The 9,682-nt window shown below is 34.1% G+C and overlaps 1 pseudogene; it reads left to right on the top strand.

Moving 5' to 3' along the window:
* The first annotated feature begins 299 nt into the window (after positions 1-299).
* On the top strand, positions 300-1,140 carry LOC103077759 (heterogeneous nuclear ribonucleoprotein C pseudogene; annotated as a pseudogene).
* The last annotated feature ends 8,542 nt before the right edge of the window (positions 1,141-9,682 follow it).

Consider the following 9,682-nt stretch of genomic DNA (forward strand, 5'->3'; position numbering starts at 1 on the left):
TTATTTATTTAGTACAGAATTATGTTTTCATATAATAACAGGCTATTCTTCAAAATTGCATCTTATGGTTATAACTTTGACACAACTGACACAATTATAGATTTTTTTCTGAGGGCTGCAATAGGTTTTTTTAAATACATTTTTGGTGTACAGTTCTATGAATTTTAACACATGTATAGATACATGTAACCATACAGCAATCTGGGTACAGAACAGATCCATTACCCCAAAACACTACCTTGTGATATTCTTTTTTAAGTCACACCATCCTCCTAACTACTACCATCCTCCTACACTCTGAAGCAGCGACGGCACGGCAAGAAGAATGGAAAATGTTTATAGGAGGCCTTAGCTGGGATACTACAAAGAAAGATCTGAAGGACTATTTCTCCAAATTTGGTGAAGTCGTAGACTGCATGCTGAAGTTAGATCTTATCACAGAGCGATCAAGGGGTTTTGGCTCTGTGCTATTTAAACAGTCAGAGAGTGTAGATAAGGTCATGGATCAGAAAGAACATAAATTGAATGGGAAGGTGATTGATCCTAAGAGGGCCAAAGTCATGAAAACAAAAGAGCCTGTTAAAAAATTTTTGTTGGTGGCCTTTCTCCAGATACACCTGAAGAGAAAATAAGGGAGTATTTTGGTGGTTTTGGTGAGGTTGAATCCACAGAGCTCCCCATGGACAACAAGACCAATAAGAGGCGTGGATTCTGCTTTATTATCTTTAAGGAAGAGAAACCAGTGAAGAAGATAATGGAAAAGAAATACCACAATGTTGGTCTTAGTAAATGTGGAATAAAAGTAGCTATGTTGAAGGAACAGTATCAGCAACAACAACAGTGGAGATCCAGAGGAGGATTTGCGGGAAGAGCTCGTGGAAGAGATGGTGACCAGCACAGTGGTTATGGGAAAGCATCCAGGCGAGGTGGTCATCAAAATAGCTACAAACCATACTAAATTATTCCATCTGCAACTTATCCCCAACAGGTGGTGAAGCAGTATTTTCCAAATTGAAGATTCATTTGAAGGTGGCTCCTGCCACCTGCTAATAGCAGTTCAAACTAAATTTTTTGTGTCAAGTCCCCAAATGGAAGTATGACGTTGGGTCCCTCAGAAGTTTAATTCTGAGTTCTCATTAAAAGAAATTTGCTTTCATTGTTTTATTTCTTAATTGCTCTACTTCAGAATCAATTTGTGTTTTATGCCTCCCCCCAGTCTCATGTTAAAAGCCCAGTGTGACAGTGTCATGTTGTAGTAGTGTCTTACTGGTTTTTTAATAAATCATTTTGTATTAAAAAAATAAGAGTAGGTAGGTAGGTAACTCCTACCATCTTGCTACCTACTCTCTCTTTGTCATTACAGCTGTATCTTCTTGTAAGTGTCATACAAATGGAATCAAACAGTATATGAACTTTTGAGATTGGCTTATCTCACTTGCATAATGCTTCTGTGATTCATCCATGGTGAAGAATGTTAAGGTTGTTTCTAGTTTTTTTGAATTATGACTTATGTGAATACTCATGTACAGGTTTTTTCTTGAAGATAAGTTTTTCTTTCTTTAGGTTAATACACAGTAGTGTGATTACTGGGTCATACAGGTAACTATGTGTTTATCTGTATTAGAAACTGCCATACTCTTTTCAGAGTAGCTGTATTATTTTGCATAACCAAGGGCAATACATGAGAGTTCCAGTTGTTCTACATCTTTGTTATCACTTGAGTTTATCAATAATTTTTATTTTAGCCATCCTAAAAGGTGTTATAGTGGCTCTCATTGTGGTTTTCATTTGCACTTCCCTCCTCACTAATAATGTTGAACAAATTTTATGTCCTTTTTTAACTTTTATATATCTTCTTTGATAAAGTATCTGTTCAAATCTTGTACCTACTTTTGCTAATTGGGGTTTTTGTTTTATTTCTGTTGAGTATTGAGAGTTCTTTATATATTCCAGTTAAAATTCTTTTGTCAGATGTGTGAGGGCAGATATTTTCTCCCAGTCTGTTGCTCCCTGTCACATTTAAGAATTCATTGTCTAACACCAGGCCACAAAGATTTTAATCTTATTTTTTTCCCTCCAATGTTTTGTAAGTTTACTTTTTACATTTACATTTATAATCTACTTTGACTTATAGTGTAAGGTGGAAGGTTTAGGTTGAGTTTAGTTATTAGCTTATGGATTCCACTTGTTCCGTCATCAATTGTTTAAAGGATATTCTTTACCCATTGAATTGCCTTTACCTCTCTGTCAAAATATATTGGCCATATGTGTGTGGGTCTACCTTTTGATTCTCTTTTTTTGTTCCATTGATCTACGTATCTATCCTTTGCCAATAGCATACTCATAATAGTTTACAGTGCATTACAACTATATTTTATAAATCCTGAGTTTGTACATAAATTTTGCATGTATTCTTTAATATTCTAATAGGTATTAAATTATAGAAAACATCACATAAACCTGGCATTTAATCTGGGCTATTCTACTTAACAGAGAAACTACGACTTTGTATAAGTTATATAGAGTATATAATCTCCATTTCCTCATCTTTAACATTGTCATACATTATCCAAATGATAGGAGTGATGTGTTAAATGAGTTAGCTTTTTTAAAGTAAATAACAGTTAATATATGTTCCCAACAAGTGTTATTTCTTTTTGCTCTTTATTCTACCCTAGCATTATGCATTTGCCTGATTTTATTGGATATTATTTCAATAAAAGTAACCCTTTAAAAATACATAAAGCATAGGGAAAGCAATAAACTAATATAAATATAATTAATACAATTTTCTGCATAACTGCAGAAAAAAACAACATAATATGAGGCTTTCAGAGACGAATTACTATTTTCCACTTGTGACCTTGAGCTAGGGACAAAAACAAAAGAGAACATATCATGCAGCTCGGTACCCTTTAGATTTAGTGCACAGAGAACTAATCCATCTGTTTATGGTTCCTTTTTTTGTCCCCTGGTAACACTTAGTTAAAAGACACATGCTTCAACCTTCAAGATAAATTATCCTTTCAATTCTTAATGGTTGTAAGTGATAAAATCTAAGAGCAAATCAGTGCGTGCATTAAAACTGGTGACATCTATGCCTTTGACTTGCTGAATGATTATCAAGATATTTAAAGGTTAAATGGTTATTTATACATTTATACATGGATGGAGTTCATGAATACACTCATCATTGCTCTCAACATTTGAGTGCCATATATGAATAAGTGGGTAGATAAGGCAGAATAATGGTTCAAATGAGAAATAAAAATTAATAAATGTACAAGGCTCAAAGAATTTGATGTCTACATTCAATATAGTAGTCATCTTAACAAAAACAGAAAATTTGGAGAGGGGAAACTGATTTTATGAAAGATATTTCCTCTATAAATAGCATTTTAGTGCACATCTGGGAGAAGTCCCAGAGGCAACCTCAATAAACATGCATTGGAACATTTTTCTAAGAAAGAACTCAAGCTGTGTTCTAGTAATTTAATTTTATGCCCTTTATTTCAACACAACAGTAAAAATATTCACTTTAAGATTGCTATAACTGTTCTCAGAATCTACGTTTTGTGACTCTTTTAGGTTATATGATAATAATTCAGTGTTCATGAGATCAGATTAGCTAGGATGGCTACAGACAAAATAAAAATTTCTTTTTTCTTTTTTTTTTTTGGCAAATGTTCCCATACAGGCTGGGTTGAGTCTTCTATTCCCACCAATGAGGTCAACAAACAAACAGATAAGAAACATAGTGAGATGGTAAGATTTCAAGAAAACATTTCATAAGCTTTGTTTTAAGCCATATATAAATCTATTGCTAGGCATTTTTCTGAGTAAAAACATATGTGTGTGTGTGTGTGTGTGTGTGTGTGTACACGCATATACATATATATATATCAGAGGACTGACCTAAAATCACTGCCAGAAAGAAAAATTCCACCTTAACTGAAAATTCTGAAAAGAAACGTGGTTTTTCAGAGGACTGAACATGGGGGAACAAATTAAAAGTGAGCACAGCTCTTGGGCTTAAGCTTTGCAAGTCATCATGGCTGGGCAAGAAAATGGTGCAAGAAAAGACATCTGTTTCCATATTAACTGGTAATGGAAATAAGAGACAAAGAGTGAAGTTTAGGGTTTCACAGGAAAAGATGGCAAAAAAATAATGAAAATACCAGATTTGGCACAACACCTCTTCCAAATAGCAAAAATAAGCACAAAAAAGAAAATTACAATGAATGATTTAACATTCGTATCAGTTAGGGTTCTCTAGAGAAACAGAACCAATGAGATACCAATAGATGACTGATAGATAGATGAAGAGATTTATTATGAGAATTAGCTCACACAATTATGGAAGCTGACTTATGCTTTCTCCAAGCTAGAGAAGCAGAAAAGCAGGTACTATAATTCAGTCTGAGTATGAAGGCCTGAGAACCAGGGGAGCCACTGATATAACTCCTAGTCCAAAACCAAACACCTAAGAAACTGGAGGAACACTGGTGTACCTCCTAGAGTCCAAAGGCCCGAGAATCAGGAGCCCTGATATAAGAGAGCTGGAAAAGATGGATGTCCCAGCTCAAGAAGAGATAGCGAGAATTTATCCTTCCTCCACCTTCTTGTTCTATTTGAGCCTTCAACAGATTGGATGATGATTCTCAATACTGTTAAGTATGAATCTTCTTTACTCAGTCTACTAACTCTTTAGAAACATCTTCACAAACACACCCATAAATAATATTTCACCAGGTCTCTGGGCTTCTCTTAGCCAAGTCAAGTTGGCTCATAAAATTAACCATTAACAATATTAATTTAAAATCCTAAAGAAATGTTTATTCAACAACTTTAAGTTTATTCAACAACTTTAAGAAAGTAATACATCATGAACAACTGGCATTTATTCTAGTAACACAAGCTTGGTTTAATATCTGAAAATCTATTAAGCCAACATGCCATTAATGTATCTAAGGGGAAAAATCAAATGATTATCTCTAAAGATGATGAAGTCTTTGACAAAATTAAATACTTGCTCCTCATAAAAATATAGCTAGGAAGATACAAATTGATACATATTTCCTTAACAAGATAAAAGCAAGAAAAATTAGTTATAAAACCAGTATTTTATTTAACAGGGAAAAAGAGGTATTACAACTAAAATCAGAAACAAAAATGCTAACTAAGACTTTAGTATTTAAAACTGTATTGGTAATATAGAAATCTAGAAAAATGGAATCTAGAAAAATGGTACAGATGAACTTATTTGTAGGGCAGGAATAGAAAAGTAGACATAGAGAAAGGACATGAGGACACAGTGGGGGAAGGGGAGGGTGGGACAAACTAGGAGATTAGGTTTGACATAAATACACTACCATGTGTAAAATAGATAGCTAGTGGAAACCTGCTGTATAACACAGGGAGCTTAGTTTGTGCTCTGTGACAACCTAGATGGGTGGGATGGGGGTGTGGGAGGGAGGTCCAAAAGGAAGGGGATATAGGTATACAAATAAATAAATAAATAAATTTTAAAAACTGTATTGGAAATATCTGCCAATCCAATTAGAAACAATAAATAAATTAGTGCCTCAAATTGTAAAATAGGAAGTACAACTCTATTTGTACATGATAGGATAGTATTCTTGGAAAGCCCAAAGAATCAATAATACATTTGTCTCAAAAATAAAATAATTTACTAGAGTAGGAGAATAACATGAACATACAGAAATCAAAAGCCTTCTGACTCATAAACAACAACCAGTTCAAAGACATAATGGGAGCAAAAAAACTCTATTAATTATAGCAGACCAAAGATGAGAAAACTTAGAAATATATGTAAATATGCAAACTGTATATGAAAAAAACTTTAAAATACTTATGAAAGACACAAATTAGGCTTGAACAAACAAAACAAAATATATTATTCTTTAACAGAATGACTCAGCATCATAAAGGTGACTCCTCTCTAAGTAATTTTATGAATTTAACACAATCATTATAAACATACCTACAAACTTTCATAGATCTAGACAAGCTGATTACAACTGTGTAATAACTTATATAATTAGAAACATGGGGGCAAGACGTACACAAGTTTAAACATTCTCTAAAGCTGTGCTCCTCAAAGTAGTGTGGTGTTGGTGCATAAACATAGAAATAGACCAATGAAATAGAATAGAATGTCCAAAAACAGAGCTAGTTATTAAGGGACATTTGATATATTATAAATATTACATCTGACATTACTAGGGCATAAATTTACTTCTTAATAAATGGTGTTTAGGTAACTATTGTACAGTCAGTTGGGGAAAGATATAAAATATTAACTAGTTTAGAAAAGAGTTAGAAAACAGAGTTAGAATATTAGAAAGAAGGAAGATTAGAATGAGCTCTTTCATGCTGCGTTGTGACATAAACCTATTTATACATATATACACAGTTTTATATTCACTATTTGTGTATATACACATACACATACTCATATACACATAAATATGGGCACCTTGCTGCCATGCAAAACAACAAGAAAAAGCAGGGAAATGCACATAAAATAATGATAGCATGGCAATGAGACAATGAAACCAACTTGAAGGACCTCCCAATAGTCAAAGCGTAGAAAATTTGAGCATCAAAAGAAAAAATAATTGCAACAACTTTTCTGAAAAAACAAGAATCTATAAATGTGTACTGATAGAAATGAATGGGAGAAAAGGGAAAGATCTCTCTTACCATTTGTTATAATGATTTCATATGAGCAGATAATTGAAAGGACCCACAAGACTTTGGAGAGCATATTCACAAAGATCTTTATAAAGTCAAAGGATACAGAAAGAGGGTGCAGGCAAGAATCAATAGCCTGAGAGACTTCCCGGCACAGTTCCCCAGAACTATTCTTATTCCCACATGATGTATTCATCTCTGGAGTATAAACCTTTATAACCTGTTTGAGGCATCTTGGTTTTAGAAGAGCTTCCCAAATGGTCCCAGTGGGATCTTTTATGCCCTTATATAGTTATACAGCCAAGCCAAGCCGTGTAACATGTTACACCACGTGTAAGTGATCAATATGCAAACTGGCTTGGTGACACCTGGAAAGTTTCAAACTTTAAATAGCACATTATAAATCATTAGTTAGCACCCTCAATCTTCTCTTAGCCAAGAATCAGTTTGAAACTTCCAGGCATACCTGGAGATAAGCTCTGAGCTGTCTTAGACCAGCTGAAAATAATTTATACAGAAAACTGATATAAAGAAGGAATGATAGAGTTAAAAATAACACCACTTAGCAACTATCATAATAATTGAATCAGACAAAATCATGAGTGGGAGCTAACCTAATGGGTAAAAGTTTAATGAGGAGCAGGATATTTACATATTCTCAAAGTAGTTCCTGCCAAAGTACTTTTTTTTTTAACAAGGAGGAACTAGCAATTTTACAGTGGATGAACCTAGCTGATATCACCTTAGGCAAATCATCAAAGTTAACATCATCAGTAATGGAACAAGGTGACAGCATGTGCCCCCTTATCAGTCACTGAGAAGGACACAGCATCACTTCTATGATACTGCTGTCAAAAATGCATTATTTGAATGGAATCATTAGCAAGTGTGAATCAAAACGAAATTGAGGGACAGCCTACAAAATAACTGGTCTGTAATTTTTTAAATAATGTCAAGCTCATGAAATCTAAAAAAAAGGCTAATGAATTCTTATAGAATAAAGGATACTTAAAGAACACAGCAAACTAATATAGATTGTCTGAACTGGAGCCAGCACTGGGAAAAAATAGCTAATAAGTACATTAATAGAAAAATCAATGAAATTTGAATATGTACAACTGAGTTAATCAAATTACTGTATCAATGTTCTAATTAATGATTTTGATAATTGTACCATGGTTACAGATTCTTAGGAGATGTATTCTGAAACATTTAAGAGTAAAGGTATAGACTGTTGGCAGCACAATATTAAATCTCTATCTATCTATATATCTATCTACCTATCTATCTGATACATCCATGACCCATGCTCACCCACATAATTGAATTAAAACATAGTACTATGTGGGCCCTCAAGTACTGATTTTCTGGCTCAAAATTAAGCAATAGTGAAAATATTCAGAGGATTAAATGAATGATATTTAGTATGACTTTTCAGTTTAATCACACAAGATAAAATAACAGTGCTAAGAACTAACTTTTTAAAGTCTTATGAGTTACAGTAATAATAGTTTAGGTAGCCCTGACCATTTCATTACTTAAGTAACATTAGATGATGGGAATGCAGAGAAATGACCATGGTTCTCATCTTTTAAAGAGGACTGGAACATATAGGAAAGCGGATTATTCAGTTTAGCCCAACTAATTGAAAAAAATGTTCAATTGTTAACTGAATTGTTGTTGATAGTGTTGGCTAATTTTAGGGCTTTAAAAATGAAATATATTAATTACATAAAGATATATTTGCTATGAACTATTATTGATAAATCAATCCAAATTCCTTTTAAAGTGAACTATTTAAAATCTCATTTTATGAGAGGAAAATGAGTCTTAGAGATTTTAGAGATCACCCCACTAGCCGTAAAAATATCAGAGAACATCATTTTGTCTGGTTCCAGTACCCATGCTTTTAATCACTGTTCTATACTTTTTTATTTCCAGTAAATCCTACAGTTCATAAAATGTGAAATGTTGTGAAAATGATGCTGTGACTGTTATGGGCTTGGATGTTAAGAGACCTAGCAGCTCCCACTTTCTCTCTGGGGATCCTGCTGCTATGCTGCAAATAAACACAGCTACACTATTAAATGGAAGAGCACCAAGCTGTCAGACAGGCAAATAAAGTCTGCAAGGACCTTCCAGCCCAGCTCAGCAAAATGAGGAACACAGTCAAATAAAAAAATTTAAAAAAAAAGAAATTATTGGGCTTCCCTGGTGGCGCAGTGGTTGAGAGTCCGCCTGTCAATGCAGGGGACACGGGTCGTGCCTCGGTCCGGGAAGATCCCACATGCCACGGACCGGCTGGGCCCGTGCGCCATGGCCGCTGAGCCTGCGCGTCCGGAGCCTGTGCTCCGCAACGGGAGAAGCCACAACAGTGAGAGGCCCGCGTACCGCAAAAAAAAAAAAAAGAAAGAAAAGAAAAAAAATTATTGCATTTATCTAAAAGAACTAATCTATTTTACTAATCAAATTGAATCTGTACTCCCATTTTCCAATTTTCCAAAATAGGAATATTGGTTGAATTAGGTAATATAACAGCTTAAATGATAGGTTTATGAAAATTACATGCATGTGGGGAGAGAGTGAGAGCAAGAGCGAGAGAGACTTTCAAATCGCAGTGCTAGTAAATAAGAATTTAGATTAAGAAAAAAATTGAAGAATGGATTATATCCCTTCTTATGCATAAATTCCAGTTAAGTCAACAATTTTTGGTCATGACATAGGTCTAAGAATAATTTTATCAAAGTCTTTTTGAGATATAAGAAATAGAAGACTCTGAACAAGATAGCATCAGAAAACTGTTTCCTGTTCACGCTTCATATATCACACTTATCTCTAGGACAGAGATCTTAAGATGATTGTCCTTTCTCATTGTTTAACAATAGGGGCTCACCCAAGACACAGGGGCCAACTGAGGATAGAATATATCCCATCATCTCCATCCTTCTTATCTGTATATTTTTTG

The sequence above is a fragment of the Lipotes vexillifer genome, unplaced genomic scaffold, assembly GCF_000442215.2.
Source record: "Lipotes vexillifer unplaced genomic scaffold, Lipotes_vexillifer_v1.1 scaffold732, whole genome shotgun sequence".
In the NCBI taxonomy this organism is placed as follows: Eukaryota; Metazoa; Chordata; class Mammalia; order Artiodactyla; family Lipotidae; genus Lipotes; species Lipotes vexillifer.